Here is a 19,753-nt window from a genome sequence, read left to right as displayed (position 1 = left end):
ATGGAGTCCTATACAGTGGAAAAGGTGGGCCATGGTTTTGGCTCTAAGCTGTCTAGCATGCATTGTAAAGGATGCACAGTCACGTCGTTCACAGTACGAGTATGCACTGGGCAAGAGCAAACTCTCGTTTGTTCAACAGAGGCACCTTGAAACCTTGTTCAATAGCAACACCCCTTGTCCTCTCCTTCATGTCTCTTGTGGGAAGAAACTGCACACTAAGTTTATCAAACAAAGCACATCACAACCAGGGATCAATATACAACCTACCTTAAATTTCCAATGGATGTGTGACCATCTCAAACTTTATTTTTCAAAATGTTTCAAGTAGGTGATCCTCTCTCTTTAGGTTGTGGGTCCAGGCACACTTTGTTTAGTTTCATGAGTTGGGTGAATTTCGGTGAGGCCTTTAAAAAAGGGAAATTGATTATCACGATTGCATAATGCTATTCCTCTAGCAGCATATGCCAATGCTTTTAATGCCTTGGAACACTGCCTTCAAGGTGACCTCTGTCTCTCCTTTCACCTACCAACTCCCAGCCTTTCTGCAACGGTAACTCAAGATTTACTGTGTGTAGAACAGAAAAGGATGAAATATACTGACGTGATGTGATACGTGTGCATTGCCAGTCATTTTCCTGTAGAATGGAAAGAAATTTAAGTTGACAAACAAAATTGGATAAAGCACTTCTGTTGTTGGTTTCAACCACAGTAAATGGCATCTTATCAGTATCAGGTACCAAAATTGTTAATTTCTATGAAAAGTGAGGAGAAGTAGCTGGATTGTAGGGAATGAAGTTACATCTATATAGCACAGAAGCACTTCTTCAGTTCCGCAATCACAATACGTTATAAGCCCACTACCTCCACTGGAGACAGGGTGATTCATAAAATCAGATGTATTACCTAAAAGTCCCTCACCCCCCCCTTTTTTTTTAAGAGTTCTGTCTATTTGATGAAAAGATTTTGATTCAAAGGTGAGAGGATATCTATCAACCTACTCCCAACATCCTACAGGGCAAGCTGCAGGCAAAAATGTAACTGTCACAAATAGAAATCCTATATTAAAATAAGTGTATTTCGCTTGTCAACTTTCTCCTGTCCTGTGGAGGGAATAGCCATATGGCCAAGGAGGCTTCAATCCTTGGAAGTCTTTACTTGTTAAAATAATAAAACTTAGCTAATTAAAATGGGCAACATTTGAATTTATACAACAGGGTCAGACATTTGTGCCCTGAGCTTTAAAACCTGTTACGGCTCTCTGTTTGGGGGAAAGGTGAAGAAAATGTGAGAACAGGCACACTGCTGGCTGGAGTAATCCCAAAATACCTTGCAGGAAGGGTGAGTGTACTTCATTTTGAAGGGACCTCGAGGAATGTTTTTCACTTATATAAATTTTCCTGACTAGATAGCACAGTTTCAGTATTCTGAAAATGCCTCTTTATCATGTTTTTAATAGAAAACAACCTCTAACTGCCCTGTTGAACAAATGATATGTTTTTTTGTCTAAAAAAAAAAAACCATTAAAGATTAGATTTCAAAAGTGACTCTTTCCTATACAGAAAGGAGAAGGTACAATGAGTAAAGACAAGCACCAATCAAGCCCAAACTCATAACTGGCAAACAAATTCTCCTGATAGTTGCTCAAAGCAATGGAGATATTTCCTGCTGGGAATTTATCAGGAAAATAAGCAGTTCTGGAAGGCGTATAAGAGTTTTCCTTCCATGAGCGATAGCACTTCCTTCCAAGTGCTATAACTACCCTGGATGCAAGTTACATGCTTAGGGAAGCAACTCTTTTTTTTTTTTTAATTTTATTTTTTAAATTTATTGGGGTGACAATTGTTAGTAAAATTACATAGATTTCAGGTGTACAATTCTGTATCACATCATCCATAAATCACACTGTGTGTTCACCACCCAGAGTCAGCTCCCCTTCCATCACCATACATTTGATCCCCCTCACCCTTATCCCCCACCCCCCAACCCCCTTACCTTCTGGTAACCACCAAATTATGTTCCCCAGATTAATTTTCAAACCCGTGGCCATCCTGTGGTCACCGACTGCCCTCCAATCCCCTCACCCTCCCCCACCCCCTCCCGCAGAGAAAGATAAGTACCATATGATCTCACTTATTTGCGGAATCTAAAGAAAAGAATAAGTGAATGAACTAATCAGAAACAGTTTTGGAGACAAAGAGGAAAAACTGAGGGAAGCAACTCTTAATGAACTAACTACTAGTGCATGATTGTAAGATGCCTTTCATTCCTGTGGCATTCTCTGGATTCAGATGACAACACTAAGTGTCCCCTAATTTGACCTCTTCCTTAAGCATCTGAATACCGGGGGGAGCTAGCAAAATGTACCTAGCTGATAACTACTGCCTGTGTTGATTAAAAAAAAATAATTTCAAATACTGCTGTTAAACTTATATTTCTAGACCTGATATGAATTGCAAATATATTGTTTTTTTAAATAATTATTTAACGGATGAATAAATTTCCTGCTGTGACTCACAACCTCTTGACTTATGTTAACAAAGTTGAGGCTGCCTGGCATTAGGTAAACCTGGATGCCTGTATTGTTTCAGTATCAGTTTGAAAGCAACCAGGTTGTCTTGTGGAGGGGAGGGGAATAGGGAGTAGATGGACTATTCAGAAACCTCATGATCTTTCCTCTCACAAGGGTTCCTGTCATGAGGGACTCAGCTCCCGCTCCCCGCACAAGAACACAGGATATGGTGAGGGCAAAAAAGAACACCAATGGAGCCACAGATAGGGGAGTCATACCACTATATCCTCGCTGGTGTTTGGGTTGGAGACGCAGGAAGCAGGAGCCGCAATCTGCCTTCTACTTCTCTGCCAACCAACCAACTAACCCCCTAGCGTAGCCACGGCAGTTATATTAGAGGCTAATGGCTGACCGGTAACAGCTGGTGGCCACCCAGCCACAGCTGATGGCCATCTAGTAACTGAGTCAGCACCTTTCCTGGTGAGGCCAAGAGCCTGGAAACTGCTCTCTGGGACTCTGACCCCACACTTCACCCCTACAAGGTCTCGCCTCACAATCTACGTGACAAGCATCTTCCGCGATGGGCCCTGTGTCAGGAACCCAGCTCACAAGAAAAAGTTTCAGTCCAGTTCAAGTAATGTTCCAGGGAGTGTCCCTCGATGTCTACCTACTCTCTGGGTGCAGCCAGGGCCTCTCAGGGTACGATTCTGGAACAATAGTGGTTCACAGCCAAGGTGCTTACATATTCTTGAGGGCGGTCAGTTGAGACACAGGAAGCAAACATCTGCCTGTACCCCAACAAGGGGTCTTCCTGCACTACAGTCTCGCTGGTGGCCGGTTGAGACACAGGAAATAAACATCCACCTGTTCCACTACATGGTGGTATGTTCCCAAGCAAACAGTCAAGCGGTCCACTAAATTAGGGATGGAAGGCAATTCCCCATAGTCCACAGTCATGCGCCAGGGCTGTCCGTTGGACTCACAATATGTGCCCTCTCTGCAGGGCGAGGACTCCAAGTCCTCCCCAACCTGGGGGTGAGGGACGACCTTCACCTCACCTGCATCCTCCACCGAGGACTCAGCAAGCATTTCCTCCCGGGATTACAAGTCCTGGACCTGGGCTGCCCCAGTAAGCACTTCCCAGCCCACAGGGCCGCAACGACCTTCGCCTTCTTCGGCCTATGCTGGTTGGGGAACCATCCATGTCTTCCCACCCCTCCACGGGGGTCCAGCTCTCCAGCAGCTGCTCCTCCTGGTCTTCCTGAGACTGAGTGTTCATACGCACAAATTGCTCCACCGCCCTTCAAAGAGCTTTGGTCGGTATCATACCCTGCTCTCTGCGCCATGTGTCATGCAGGGTGTCATGCGGGATCTCAGCTCCCGCTCCCCACATAGGAATGCAGGACATGGGAAGCCAAAAAGGAACACCCATGGAGCCATAGATAGGGGAGTCATACCACTATATTCTCGATGGTGGCTGGGTTGGAGACATAGGAAGCAGGTGCCACAATCTGCCATCCACTTCTCTGCCAACCAACCAACCAACCCCACTTGCTAGCTGCAATCCCACCGTCCGCTTCTCTGCCAACCAACCAACCCCCTAGCCTATCCATGGCAGTCATATTAGTGGCTAATGGTTAACCGGTAACAGCTGATGACCTCCCAGCCACAGCTGATGGCCATCTAATAACTGAGCCAGCACCTTTCCATGTGAGGCTGAGAACCTGGAAACTGCTCTTTGGGACTCTGTCCCCACAGTTCCCCTTGAGACAAACAATAAAAACTAATCCTAAACAATAAAAACTAACTAAGCAAAAGTCATAGTGAAAAATAATGTTCTATTTCCAGTTAGGAAGAGTGTTTGTGAAATTGATGCATTGCCAACAAGTACCAGTCTTGGTGATGAATCATGTAATGCAAATATTGATTTAGAATCTAATAATTTAATTTGCTTTCCCTAGTTGATACATCTCTTCTTTCCCTTAAGGTAATCCCTGCTGTAACAGAGCAGGATTTAGTTAGGCCTACAGGCAGCAAAAGGCTTCCTTAGCCTGATAACTTACCTAGCAGTTGTTTACATTCCTGTTAGTTTGGAATTTACCACCTTCTTCCACAATTTCCAATTAAAGTCTCAGGTCCAGCTATTCTTGAATGACTGACCTTTTCCGTTTCATCAAACTCCCCTTCCCTTGGGCAATTTCCATTAGAGGCCACTAGGAGGCAGCTGACGCACAACACAGTCCCTGCTGAACTGTAAAAGAACTACCAAATTGCTCAGGTATTTTAAGGAATTATTCTCGGACAGAATTGCTCATGGCTTTCTAGAACCACAGTAGGACAGCAAATTTTTAAAGCATTATGCACGTGACACTACTCTGAACTCCCTTTTGTGTGCCCTAAAATAGGATTCAGTATCCTTTTTCCAGTTGTTTCTAAAGTGACTTTGGGGTAGGACCATAGAGAAAATTCATCACTCACTCCTAGCAGTGTCTCAACTCACATAACCAGGAGTCTAAAACCCTACAGTATACCTTTGCTCAACTTGTCCCATAACTTTAAGGACTGAATAGCATATCTGGGATAAAGTTCTTTCCCATCAGAGACTGGGTATGATAAGTATATATGCAAGACCATGTAAGTGGAGGTTGCCACATGTATGAAAGTAAATGCCACTATCACCATCCACTCATACAAGCGAAAACTCTACAAATCATCCTTAACACCCCTTCAGTCCATAGCCATATCTCACCACTAATTCCCGTTGATTTTACCTTTGAATTAAACCTCGATTCTGTCCACTTTTTCTCTATTTCTGCCTCCACCACCCTAGTCCAAAGCACCATCATCAGACTACAACACAGCCTCAGCATCTTAACTTTTCTGCCTGCACCCACACTTTTCCATCACAGTCCATCTCCAATACTGCAACCAGAGTGATATTTTAGAAGCACAAGTGCTTTAATGACTTCCAGTTTTACTTAGGATGACAATCAAAATCCTTAACCTGGTTTATGAAGGTTCTGCAAGACCCTGCCTAGCTCTCTAGCCTAACCTCCTTCTTCTCTCCCCCAAGGTTCTCTGTGCTCCAGCTACAGAGGGTTCCTCTCAGTACACTCTCCAAGCTTCCTCATGTCTCAGGGTGTTTGCACATAGTGTTTCTTCTGTTTAGACTGCACTTTTGTACATTTTACCTGCTTAATTTCTACTCAACATTCAAATTTCTTCTGAAAGGTCAATTTTTGGTGGGTTATCTGTCTTGAATATCTTCCTCCCTGAAGAAAAGATCATGTCCCTTGATATATGAGGTCAGACAATTAAGATCACAAACTCAACCTAGAAAAAGTACTGTTAGGTTGGTGCAAAAGTAATTGCGGTTTAAAAGGTTAAAAATATTTGCAAAAACCGCAATTACTAAATACACAACTCAATGCTGAATATCACTATGGTCACCTTCGAAGTATTCCCCTTGGGAAGATATGCACCGACGCCAGCACCTAGTCCATCCTTCAAAGCAATTTTGGAACTCTTTTTCTGGAATGGCCATCAGAGCTGTTGTTGTATTACCCATGATGTCCTGAATGTCATCAAAATGTCGTCCTTTCAATATTTCCTTTATCTTCAGGTAAAGAAAGAAGTCACTGGGGGCCAGATCAGGTGAGTAGGGAGGGTGTTCCAATACAGTTCTTTGTTTACTGACTAAAAACTGCCTCACAGACAGTGCCGTGTGAGCTGGTGCTTTGTGGTGATGGAAGAGCCATGAATTGTTGGCGAAAAGTTCAGGTCATCTAATTTTTTCATGTACCCTTTTCAGCACTTCCAAATAGTAAACTTGGTTAACTGTTTGTCCAGTTGGTACAAATTCATAATGAAGAATCCCTCTGATAACAAAAAGGTTAGCAACATGGTTGCAACAAGTTCACAAACTTAATTGTCACACCTCGTATATTATCACAGTTCCCTGTTTTTTTTTCCTTGTTATTAACTCAGCTTTTAATTATATGTTTGTACACATTTTTAGATGAATATAAGCCCAGGACATAAGCTATGTTTTAGTCACCACTTCATACCTAAAGACACATAGTAAACTCTATGGGGATATGTTAAGTGGGTGAACAGAAGAACAAATGAATGAACAACAAATGTTGCTGCCCAAAAGGGGCCCCTAAGTGCTATGTGTTAATCTCTACTGAATTATGAATAAAATAATAAAATAGACAGATGGATGGCATATATATTTTTCCAACAAGTTCACCAGGACGAACAGGTTTTTAAAACAGACAGAAGGAAAGTGTTACTGTTATTCTTACCATTTATTATTATTACAAATGAAAGCAAGTTTGGGGGTAAAAATAGGTTTGCCCTTTTTAGGGGATTGCAAGGGGACAGGCAGAATGTTGTTAATATGGAGGACTAAAACACAAAGTTAGGTGGGTTCACATTTTGGAAAACATTAAATGCTAGTTAAAGGGAATATAGCCCACTGAGTCAAATGCCATGTATAAGCAAGTTAGAAAACCAAAAAAAATACAATAGATTGCAGTAGAAATAGAGAACAGATGGGTTAGTTGGTTTGAATTTGGCTGGTTTAAAATATGGTCACTTATTCATGACAGCCAAATACTGGAAACAACCCAGGTGTCCATGAAGAGAACAATGGTATATGTATACAGCAGAATAGACTACTACTTAGTAATAAAAGTGAACAGATTATTGATGAAAAAAAGTATTTGACAAAATTCAACACCCTTTCATGCAAAAACACTCAACAAACTAGAAATATAAGGAAACCGCCTCAACTCAAAGGCCGTACACGAAAAGCCCATAGTTAACATCATCCTCAGTGGTGAAAGACTTAAAAGCTTTTGTTCTAGGATCAAGAACAACAAAAGATGTTCACTGTTTTCACCACTTCTATTCAACATAGTCCTGGAAGAACTAACCGGAGTAAATAGGCAAGAAAAAGAAATAAAATGCACCCAAATTGGAAAGGAAGAAGTAAAATTCTATCTGTTTATAGATAACATGATCATATATTTAGAAATCTCTACAGATTACACACACACACACACACACACACACACACAAATTCTGTTAGCAATGTTGCAGTATACAAAAATCAACACATAAAGATCAGTTGTGTCTCTATACATTAACAATACACAATATGAAAAGAAAATTAAGAAAACAATTCCATTTACAATAACATTAATAAACTACTTAAGAATAAATTTAACCAAGGAGGCAAGAGACTTCTACACTAAAAACTACAAAATATTACTGAAAAAATTTAAAAAAAAATAAAAGGACATAAATGGAAAAACATCCCATGTTCATGGATTAGAAGACTTAATATTGTTAAAATGACAATACTGCCCAAAGCAATCTTCAGATTCAATATGATCCCTATCAAAATCCCAATGGAATTTTTTGCAGAAATACAAAAACCCATCTTAAAATACATGATATAATATAACACCAGGTGTTATATTAATTTTTGCTCCAAAAGACGAATTAGAGCTGATTGTCTGGCTAGGTCTTATTTTCGGGGAAACACGGTATGTAACCTCAAGGGATCCCAAATAGCCAAAGCTATCCTGAAAAAGAACAAAATTAGAGGTCTCCTACTTCCTAATTTCAAAACTTATTACAAAGCTATAATGCAAACAATATGGTACTGGTGTAAAGACAGACATAAAGACCATGAAATAGCCCAGAAATAAACCCTCACATATACGGTGAAATGATTTTCAACAATCACAACAGTCTCTTCAACAATTGGTGCTAGAGAAACTGGATACACACATATAAAAGAATGAAGTTAGACCCTTACTTACACCATATAGAAAAAATAAAAAGGATCGAAGACCTATATGTAAGACCTAAAGAAAAAAACACATGGGGAAAGCTTTATGATTTCTTAAAAATAACTTCACACCCATTAGGATGGCTACTGTAAAAAAAAAAAAACCAACAACAAAAATAACTGTTGAAGAGGATGTACAGAATTAGAACCCTATGCATTGCTGGTGAGATTATAAAACAGTGCAGTCACTGTGGAAAAAAATATGGCAATTCCTCAAAAAATTAAAAATAGAATTACCATACAAGGTTAGACAATTCAGTTCACAAAATTGTTGCAACGATGTTGCTAACCTTTTTGATATCAGATGGGTTATTCATTATGAATTTGTACCAACTGGACAAACAATTAACCAAGTTTACTATTTGCAAGTACTGAAAATATTGCATAAAAAAGTTAGATGACCTGAACTTTTCACCAACAATTCATGGCTCTTGCATCACGACAATGCACCAGCTCACCCAGCACTGTCTGTGAGAGAGGTTTTAGCCAGTAAACAAATAACTATACTGGAACATCCTCTCTACTCACCTGATCTGGCCCCCAATGACTTCTTTCTGTACCCAAAGATAAAGGAAGTATTGAATGGAAGACACTTTGCTGACATTCAGGACATCAAGGGGAATACGATGACAGCTCCGACGGCCATTTCAGAAAAAGAGTTCCAACATTGCTTTGAAGGGTGGTCTAGGCACTGGCATTGGTGCATAGCTTCCCAAGGGGAGTACTTCGAAGGTGACCATAGTGATATTCAGCAATGAGGTATGTAGCACTTTTTCTAGGATGAGTTTGCAAACTTAATTCTCAGACCTCGTATGACCCAGCAATCTCACTTCTGAGAATATATAACCAAAATGATTTAAAACTGGAATCTCACAGAGATTTTGGCATGCTCATGTTCACAGCAGCAATATTTATAATAGATGAGAGGTAGAATCAACCCAAGCACCCATGGATGGATGAAGGGATGGATGGATAAACAAAAGGTGGTGGTGGTAGTGGTGGTGTGTGTGTGTGTGTATAAGTGGAATATTATTCCCTTAAAAGGGAAATCCTGTCATACGCTGCCACATGGATGAACCTTGAGAACATTATACTAAGTAAAATAAATCTGTCACAAGACAAATATTGTATGATTCCATGTATATGAGGTATCTAAACTAGCGAAATTCATAGAAACAGAAAGTAGAATGGTAGTTGCCAGGGCCCGTGGGGAGAAATGAGGAGTTGTTCAATGGGTACAGAGCTTTAGGTTTACAAGATGAAAAAGTTCAGGAAATGTGTTGCCCAATTTGAATATACTTAACACCACTGAACTACAAGCTTAAAAATGATTAAGACGGCAAATTTGTTATGTGTTTTTTTTCACAATTAAAAAAATGAATTCACTAATGATTCAGAGAGCAAGTTAGCTGAATCTCAAAAAACATGGATCTAGCTCAAAACATTTCTCTGAGTGACAGAAGGCTTACACAAAAGAATTCATACTGTATATTTGACCCCCTTTCCCCTCTTCTACTCTTCTCCCTCTCCCCTTAAACTCTGGTAATCACTACACTGTTGTCTGTATCTGAGTTTTTGTGTTCGTCTTGTTTGTTGTTTTCAGGTTTATATCCCACATACGAGTGAAATCATACGATTCTGTCTGACTTATTTTCCTTAGGGATTGATTGGGGAGCATCTAAGAGAACTTTATGGGGTGACTGTGATATTCTAGCTCTCAATAGGGGTTGGGTTACACAGGTATTACATTTTGTCAAAAGTCTTCAAGCATTATAGGTAAGGTGAGTGGTTGTCAATACGTAAATTTTACCTCTTAAAAAATAAACAAATATTGAACTTTAGTTAATGATATACATGCATTCTGAGGAGTAAAATGCACTATCTGCAAATTGCTTTGAAAAGCATTAAAATAAGATAGATTGGTGGATGGATAGAAGAATGAATAGATGTTTAGACATATGATAATGCAAATATAGCAACATATTAATTGGGGACTATAGGTGGCCAGTATACAGATGCTCATTGTATAATTCTTTGAAGTTTTTTTCTCTATAAACGTTTTCTTAATGAAACGTTGGAAAAAACAGTCATTTCCTTACAGCTTTTAGTTGTTTTACCTTGCTATATTCTATACTCCACTGGAAGTCCATTGAGGATTGAGACTGTGTCTTATCTCTGCATTCCTGACGTCTAGCACACTTGCATATAGTAGGTATTTTTAAATGTGTATTGCATAAACAAATCCTAAGATGAATGATTAGTAAATGACTTTTGATTAATTTAATTTACAAGCAATTTCTTTGGTTCCTATAGGTATTATTCACTGCCTATTACTTATCAAGAACTGTTACATATGAGGTCTGACAATTAAGTTCGCAAGCTTGTTTCAACGACATTGCTAACCTTTTTTGATATCACAGGGATTATTCATTATGAATTTGTACCAACTAGACAAACAGTTAATCAAGTTTACTATTTGCAAGTGCTGAAAAGGCTGCATGAAAAAGTTAGACGACCTGAACTTTTTGCCAACAATCCATAGCTCTTGCATCACTACAATGCACCAGCTCACACAGCACGGTCGGTAAGGGAATTTTTAGCCAGTAAACAAATAACTATATTGAAACACCCTCTCTACTCACCTGTTCTGGCCCCCAGTGACCCCAATGACTTCTTTCTTTACCCCAAGATAAAGGAAATATTGAAAGGAAGACATTTTGATGACATTCAGGACATCAAGGAAAATACAACAGCTCTGATGGCCATTCCAGAAAAAGAGTTCCAAAATTGCTTTGAAGGGTGAAGTAGGCACAGGTGTTGGTGCATAGCTTCCCAAGAGGAGTATTTCAAAGGTGACCATAGTGATATTCAGCAATGAGGTTTGTAGCACTTTTTCTAGGATAAGTTCATGAAGTAAACTGTCGGCCCTTATACTTTCCCACATTGCCTCAAGTTTCAAACTAACCTATGGTTTATGTCAATTAAATTTTACAAGTAAAGCAACTGGGACTCTGAGAAGTTAAATAATTTACCCAATTACTGAACCAGTAAATGAAGGAGTTTGGAATCAGCTCCTATCTGATTCCAAAATCCATGCTCTGAACCACTTTAGACTGCAAACTGTTTCTGAACAGTAAGTAATTCATGTTTCCTGATTCTTATGTGCTATGCACTGCGCTAGGCACTGAGAAAAGAGGGAAAAAAGGTCCATGAACACCGAAGAAGACACAAATGTGTGGCAGGTAAATAAATGTATGTGTCTAGATAAGTTCTCATACCACACATACTGCACATAAAATCTTTCATGAAAGTTTCAGGGGAAGTGTGTAGGAATGATTGAATCATGTGCCCTCTCACTACACACACACACACACACACACACACACACACACACACACATACGCTTTCCAAATAACAGCTTTCATCAGCCATGAAAATCAAAGAAAAAGCAGCCTTCTCTCCTCTAGCTATTCTGGAGCCTTTGGGGCTGGCACTGGAGTGCATTCTTTTGCAAACGATTGCTTTGCCTCAGGAGAGAGATTAATTGGTTTCCATGGTCAGCTACTTTCTTAAGAGAAAAATCTGTCAAGAGAGGAGAATAGGGAAAGCAAAATCTTATGTGTGCATCTTTTTTCAAAGCAGTATTGAGTACTTTGAATGAAAAATTCTGTGTGACAAACTTCTCATTTAGCTTATCCTTCAGAAAAAGGAATTTTGAACTTGGAATCTGGGCTGTTACCTTCTGAAGCCTCTAAATGGGTAGTTTTCTCAAATTACAATAAATTTTGTTACAATAAATTATAACAGCTAGAATTGATTGAGCATTTCCCACAGGCCAGTCCCTATACTACAGGTTTTACATGACTTAGCAATGTAATTGTCACAAGAATATTATGAGGAATGCACTGTTATTATTAATCCCATTTTACAAATGGGGATGTTTCAGAAAGGTTAAACAACTTGCCCAGTATCACAGGCCAAGGAGGTAGAGCCTGTGCTCCACCTAGCCCTATTGGATTTCAGAGTTTATGTGCTCAACTGTTCTACTATAATTTATTCTCATCCTATAGGAAGAAGAAAAGCAGAGAGTCACCCTAACAGAATATTAAGCAATAGCAAGCAAACTTCAGCAAGGAGAAACATTTTAGATTCCCCCAATCTTTCTTCCCCCATCCCCTATTCTACCCTACCACTCCCCTTCCTACAGTCCCCCCACCCCATGTTAAGGACACAGCAAGAAGACTGCCGCTGTTGGAAAGCCAGGAAGAGAACTCTCACCAGAACCCCACCATGCTGGCATCCTGATCTCGGACTTTGCAGGTTCTGTAACTGTGTGAAATAAACATCTGTTATTTAAGCCACCCAGTCTGTGGGATTTTGGTATAGCAGCCTGACCTAAGACAAATGTTTTCATCAGAATTTATTCATTCAGTGATTCTCTATTACAGGAGTTTGGTTCAATAGGGAATATTTTATTAACCAATGGTATGCACTATAACAGAAAAGCTGGAAAAACCAGAAACAGTGCCCAATACTTGAAGCATCTTTGTATTTATTTACAAACGTATAGATCTCTTATGCCTAGTACTGATTTTCAGTTTAAAAGTGAACATACCTGTTGTTATTTGTCTTGTTGATTATAGCCATTCTAACTGGGGTGAGGTGATATCTCATTGTGGTTTTTATTTGCATTTCTCTGATGATTAGTGATGTTGAGCATTTTTTCATATGTCTATTGGCCATTAGTATGTCCTTTTTGGAGAAATGTCTATTCAGGTTCTCTGCTCATTTTTTAATTGGATTCTTTGTTTTTTTGTTGTTGAGTTGTATGAGTTCCTTCAATATATTGGATATTAGCCCCTTATCCAAGGTGTTGTTTGCAAAAATCTTCTCCCATTTGTTTGGTTGCCTCTTTATTTTGTCAATGGTTTCTTTTGCCATGCAGAAGCTTTTTAGTTTGATATAGTCCCATTCGTTTACTTTAGCTTTTACTTTCCTTGCCTTTGAAGTCAAATTCATAAAATCCTCTTTGAACCCCAAGTCCATAAGTTTAGTACCTATGTTTTCTTCTGGGCAGTTTATTGTTTCCGGTCTTACGTTTAGGACTTTGATCCATTTTGAGTTGATTTTGGTACACAGTGAGAGGCTGTGGAGAAAAAGGAACCCTCATACATTGTTGGTGGGAATGCAAATTGGTGCAGCTGCTATGAAAGGCAGTGTGGAGGTTCCTCAAAAAATTAAGAATAGAATTACCATATGACCCAGCAATCCCTCTCCTGGGAATCTACGCAAAAAATCTGAAAACATTTATCCGTAAAGATATATGTGCTCCGATGGTCTCTGCAGCTTTATTTACGGTGGCCAAGACATGGAAACAACAAAGTGTCCTTCGATAGATGATTGGATAAAGAAGATGTGGTATGTATACACAATGGAATACTATTCTGCCATAAGAAAAGATGAAATAGTGCCATTTGTGACAACTTGGATGGATCTTGAGATTATTATGCTGAGCGAAATAAGTCAGACAGAAAAAGTAGAGAACCATATGATTTCACTGATATGTGGTATATAAAACTGTAAACAACAAAGGAACTAGACAAACAAATGAAGAAACAGAAACTCATAGACATAGATAATAGTTTAGCGGTTACCAGAGGGTAAGGGAGGATAGGGGTTCTAGAAGAGGGTAAAAGGGATCACATATACAGTGATGAAAGGAGAACTGACTCTGGGTCGGCAACACACAATATGATATACCGTGTTTCCCCGAAAATAAGACCTAGCCGGACAATCAGCTCTAATGAGTCTTTTGGAGCAAAAATTAATATAAGACCTGGTCTTACTTTACTATAAGATTGGGAATATAATATAATATAATATAATATAATATAATATAATATAATATAACATAATATAATACCGGGTCTTATATTAATTTTTGCTCCAAAAGATGCATTAGAGCTGGTTGTCCGGCTAGGTCTTATTTTTGGGAAAACATGCTACTCCGAAAATAAGCTTCAGTTAAGATCATCAGCCAGACAGATGCATTTAGTACATTATGATGATGTTCAAGAAGAGGACATGACTGTTTGAATAAATGTAGATTGTTACACATGAAAAAATAAGACATCCCCAGAAAATTCACCCTAATGTGTCTTTTGGAGCAAAAATTAATATGAGACCCAGTCTTATCTTGGGGGAAATACGGTATAAGATCCGGTCTTATTTTTGGGAAACACGGTAGATGATGCATTACAGAATTGTATACCTGAAAGCTATGTAACTTTACTAACAATTGTCACCCCAATAAACTTTAATTAAAAAAAAAGTGAATGTACCTATAGCCAAAACAATCTTTTTTTTAATTAAAATTTATTTGTTGATAATGGTCAACAAAATGACATAGATTTCAAGATTCTATAACACAGCTATATATTGCATTCTATATATTGCATTAGGTGTTCACCCCCCACAGTCAGTTCTTCTTCCATCACCATATGTTGGACCCCTTTACTCTCTTCTACCATCCTCCCTTCCCCCTTACCCTCTGGTAACCACTAAACTGTTGTCTGTGTCTATGAGTTATTATTTCTTTATTTGCTTCTCTTGTTCCTTTGTTGCCTTCAGTTTTATATCCCACGTGAGTGAAGTCGTATGGTTCTTGACTTTTTCTGTCTGACTTATTTCACTTAGCATAATGATCTCAAGATCCATCCATGCTGTCACAAATGGCACTATGTAATCTTTTATTAACCAAAACAATCTTGATAAAGAACACATTGGAGGACTCACCCTTCACAATTTTGAAACCTACTACAAAGCTATAGTAACCAAGACATTGTAGTGCTGGCATAGGATAGATATATAGATCAATGTAATAGAATTGAGTCCAGAAATAAATTTACATATCTACGGTCAATTGGTTTTCAATGAGGGTGCCAAGACCATTCAATGGGGAAATGAATAGTGTTTTTAACAAATAGTTGTCAGAAAACTGGATATCTTGTTCAAAAGAATGACATTAGGCCATGCACCACACACAAAAGTTAACTCAAAATGGATCACAGACCTACATGTATGAGGTAATACTATAAAATTTGTAGAAGAAAACAAGGGAGTAAATCTTCATGGCCTTGGGTTATACAATGGTTTTATTATACAACACCAACAAGTTTAAGTGACAAAAGAAAAATTAGATAAGTAAAACTTCATCAAAACTAAAACCTTTAGTGCTTCAAAAGACATCAGCAAGAATATGAAAAGTAAACTCACACAATAGAAAAAAAGTATTTGCAAATCATATTTCTAATCAGGGACTTTAATCCAGAATACCAACGGTGCCAAAAAAATGTATACAAGTGGACACTTTGGTCAATGTTGCTCAAGCAATAGTTTGCCATAATCAGAAGTGTCTGGACGCTGATGATAATGACTCTGAGCACCTCTTATAATTGCAGAAGTCAAACGTGACTTGTATTCATCTTTTGTGATCAGTATATATTGAGTATAACAATTTTAAAACAGTTTACCTTTCTTAAAATGTGTATAATTTTTTTGGGCACCCTCTGTATATACAGAATTCTTACTACTCAGCAATAAAAAGACAAATAAACCAAACAAAAAGATGATCAAAGAGCCTGCGTAGGCATTTCTCCAATAAAAAAAAGACATAAAAGAGTCCAAGAAATGCATGAAAAGATGTTTAACATCATTAGATGTCAAGAAAATTCAAAACAATACTGAAATACTACATCACACCCTCTAGAATGGCTGGACTCAAGAAGACAAATAATAACAAGTGTTGGCAAAGATACAGAGAAACAGATCCTTCATATGTTGCTGGTGGAAATGTAAAATGGTGACATCACTTTGGAAAAATGTTTGGTACTTCCTCAAAATGTTAAACAGAGAATTACCATATGACCCAGAAATCCCACTCCTAGGTATATAACCAAGTGAAGTGAAAACATATGTACACTCAAAAACTTGTACAAGAATGTTCATAGCAGCATTAATAATGTCCCAAAAGTAGAAATAATCTAAATGTCCATCAGTTGATGAATGGATAAATAAAATGTGGTATGTCCAACAAAGGAACATTATTCATCAGTAAAATGAAGGACTGATACCTGCTGCAAAATGGATTAACCTTGAAAACATGCTAACTGAAAGAAGCGACTGACAAAGAACCACGTATAACATTTATACCAAATGTCCAAAAGAGGTAAATCCACAGATGATGGGAGTTGTTGGCTGATGGCTAAGGAGTACGGAGTTTATTTGGGGCTAGTGAAAATGTTCTAAGATTAAACTATGGTGGTTGCACAATTCTGTGAATATACTAAAAACCACTGAACAGCACATTTTAAATGAATGAATTTTATTGTATGTAAATATACAAGGAGTGATCAAAAAATACAGTGAATGTTTAAATTTTAAAAAATTACAATAAAAAACACATTGCCATTAATCCCCTTCAAAATACTCTCCCTCACTTTGAACACACTTATCCCATCATTCTTGTCACTTTCTGAAGCAGTTCTGGAAGTCCTCTTTTGTGTCTTTAGTTATGCTGTTGTGGCTGCCTCAATGTCCTGACTCGATTCAAAACGTTTACCTTTCATGGTCATTTTGACTTTGGGGAAGAGACAGAAGTGGCACGGTGTCAGAGCCAGTGAATACGGTGGATGAGGACACACCATAAGGTTTTTTTGTTTGTTTGTTTGCTTTTTAATTTATTGGGGTGACAATAGTTAGTAAAATTACATAGATTTCAGGTGTACAATTCTGTATTACATTATCTATAAATCCCATTGTGTGTTCACCACCCAGAGTCAGTTCTCCTTCCATCACCATATATTTGATCCCCCTTACCCACATCTTCCATCCCCCACCCCCCTTACCCTCTGGTAACCACTAACCTATTGTCTGTGTCTATGGGTTTTTGTTTCTCATTTGTTTGTCTTGTTTTTTTGTTGTTTTTGGTTTATATACCACATATCAGTGAAATCATAAGGTTCTCTGCTGATGGATCTTGAGAGTATAATGCTAAGCGAAATAAGTCAGACAGAAAAAAACATAATGTTTTTATTTTACAGAAATGGCTGTACCAGAAGCGATGTGTGACATGGAACATTGTCATAATGGAGGGTGAAACTGTTTGTCCATTTCTCAGGCCATTTTCTATGCACTTCATTTCTTAAACACCCTAATAAGCCCTTATCATATTCACAGTTCACCATAGTTTTCCTGGGTATAAACTCAGGGCACACAATTTCATCAAGGTCAAAAAACACAATTTAACATCAGCTTGATGCTAATTGATTGACGAGCTTTTTTTGCACCAGGACAACTGGGTGATTGCCATTGAGAACTCTGAACCTCGGTCTCGGGATCATAATCATACACCCAAGTTTCATCTCCCATGATGACATGTCTTCAAAAGTTTGCATCTGAAGCAGCATGATCGTGTAACTCCAATGAAATCAACAAATGCTCTTGCTTTTGTTTGACAGTCAAAATGCGTGGAGCAAATTTCACACTCACTCCCCTCATGTTCAAATCTGTTGTTAAAATGCTTTGAACAGAACCATAAGAGATGTTCAGATCCTCAGCAATTTCCCTAATAGTCAATCACCTGTCTGATCGAATCATTTCGCTTACTCTTTCAACATTCCCTTTGATATTGAAGGATGTCCTGATCTCTCCTCATCTTCAATAGATTCACAACCATTACGAAATCACTCGAACCACTTGTAAACCATCTTACTGCAGCATCACCATAAGATAACTTTAACATTTCATGTGTTTCTTTAGCACTTTTTTGCAGTTTGAAACAAAATTTCATGTTAATGCTATGTTCGTGATCCATGATTTACGGCACACTTTAAAATACACCGTCTCTCAACTGAAGCTCACACCCAACTGACTGCATTGAACAAGTTGAAACTTGTCAGACATTGTTATTAAGGTTTGATGCTCCACTTCGCATATTGAATATCTCTGCCTTTCCATTGGATGGCACTTGGCAGCAACATTCACCGTATTTTCTGATCACACCGCAAAGATTTGAAAAAAAGAATAAAAGTGAAAATACACTAAAGTTTTCTTTACTTCTCATTTTTCTTGTTACTTAATCTTTAAATAAATTAGACCTGAGCTCATTTTTTTAAAAATCTCATATTGTCTGTCACATTTAATTGACATCTTTTGTCACAATAAGGCATAGAATAAATGAACACTAAGTGACAAGCTAATTTTTAGAGAAAAGAAACTGTGATTACAAACATGCTAATACTTTATCACTGTACAAAATTAAATAGGATATATCTTCAACTGAAGGAAGTATATTTTGAATTATACCTGAATATAGTTGACTGAAAATGGGAAATACTTGGAGGTTATCTTATGTTACAAAAAAATGCATGTATACCCTTTGGAAAATATAGCCCTAAACACCCTTAAAATTTTCTTTTAGGAAGAATTAATTATCTATAGCCATGGTGCACCACCTAAATTAAGATAGCCTTAATAGAAGTCCTCTTTCTCCTCTTCATCTTTTACTTCCTCCTCTTCCTTCACAGTAACTGCCACTTATGGAGTGCTTGCTATGTTCTTTAAGAGTAACATCTCAGGGGATCAAACATATGGTGATGGAAGGAGAACTGACTCTGGGTGGTGAACACACAATGCAATATATAGATAATGTATTATGGAAAGGTACACTTGAAACCTATATAATTTTACTAACCAATGTCACCCCAATAAATACAAAGGATAACACCTCATAACCTCATTCCGCAACTGCCAATGAGGTAGGTACCATTATCATCAGCATTTTACTGAGGAGGTGCAATTCACCTCACTGCCTAAATTCACACAGCTATTAAATGACAAAATCTAGAGTCAATCCCAGACCAAATGACTTCAAAATGAATGTTTTAAGCCACTGCCTTTCCTGGAAGGAATGGGGAAGCAATGCATTTGGGCAAAGTTACTAGTTCTATTGTCATTACAAAGATGTGCAATGAATATTTCATCTGTAGGGAGAGAATCGGATAAAATCTATTCATATTCTGTGACTTACACAGGTCCAAAAAGCCTTCTTGCTATCTCTGGTATTTAGCTCATTTAGTTCCCTTTTACTAATTTTGACTAATTTTTTCCAAATGCATGGAGAATGTCTCCTTTCCGGGCCCAGCTAACCACATCCTTACCTTTCTTCATTTTGTACCTTAAAGAAACCTTCTCCAAAAAAGATTTTGTTAAACAGATCACCCTACTCTGCCAGCACTACCCTAAATCTGAGTGTTTACCCAGACTTTACATTTATTAAATAGTACAATGGTTAGAAAGATGGGCTTCGGAGCTCAACCACC

At 38.3% G+C, this 19,753-nt stretch overlaps 1 long non-coding RNA gene across 1 annotated transcript in view; it reads right to left on the bottom strand.

Moving 5' to 3' along the window:
• Positions 1-298: 298 nt before the first annotated feature.
• Positions 299-19,753, bottom strand: part of LOC117020651 (uncharacterized) — a 110,899-nt gene continuing 91,444 nt past the window's right edge. The window contains exon 3 of the long non-coding RNA XR_004422728.1: positions 299-404. This is a non-coding gene — a long non-coding RNA (uncharacterized LOC117020651). The remainder of the gene's footprint in view (positions 405-19,753) is intronic.

This window comes from Rhinolophus ferrumequinum, chromosome X (assembly GCF_004115265.2).
Source record: "Rhinolophus ferrumequinum isolate MPI-CBG mRhiFer1 chromosome X, mRhiFer1_v1.p, whole genome shotgun sequence".
In the NCBI taxonomy this organism is placed as follows: domain Eukaryota; kingdom Metazoa; phylum Chordata; class Mammalia; order Chiroptera; family Rhinolophidae; genus Rhinolophus; species Rhinolophus ferrumequinum.
Note: the sequence above shows the minus strand (reverse complement) of the source record. Positions and strands in the feature narration are given on the sequence as shown.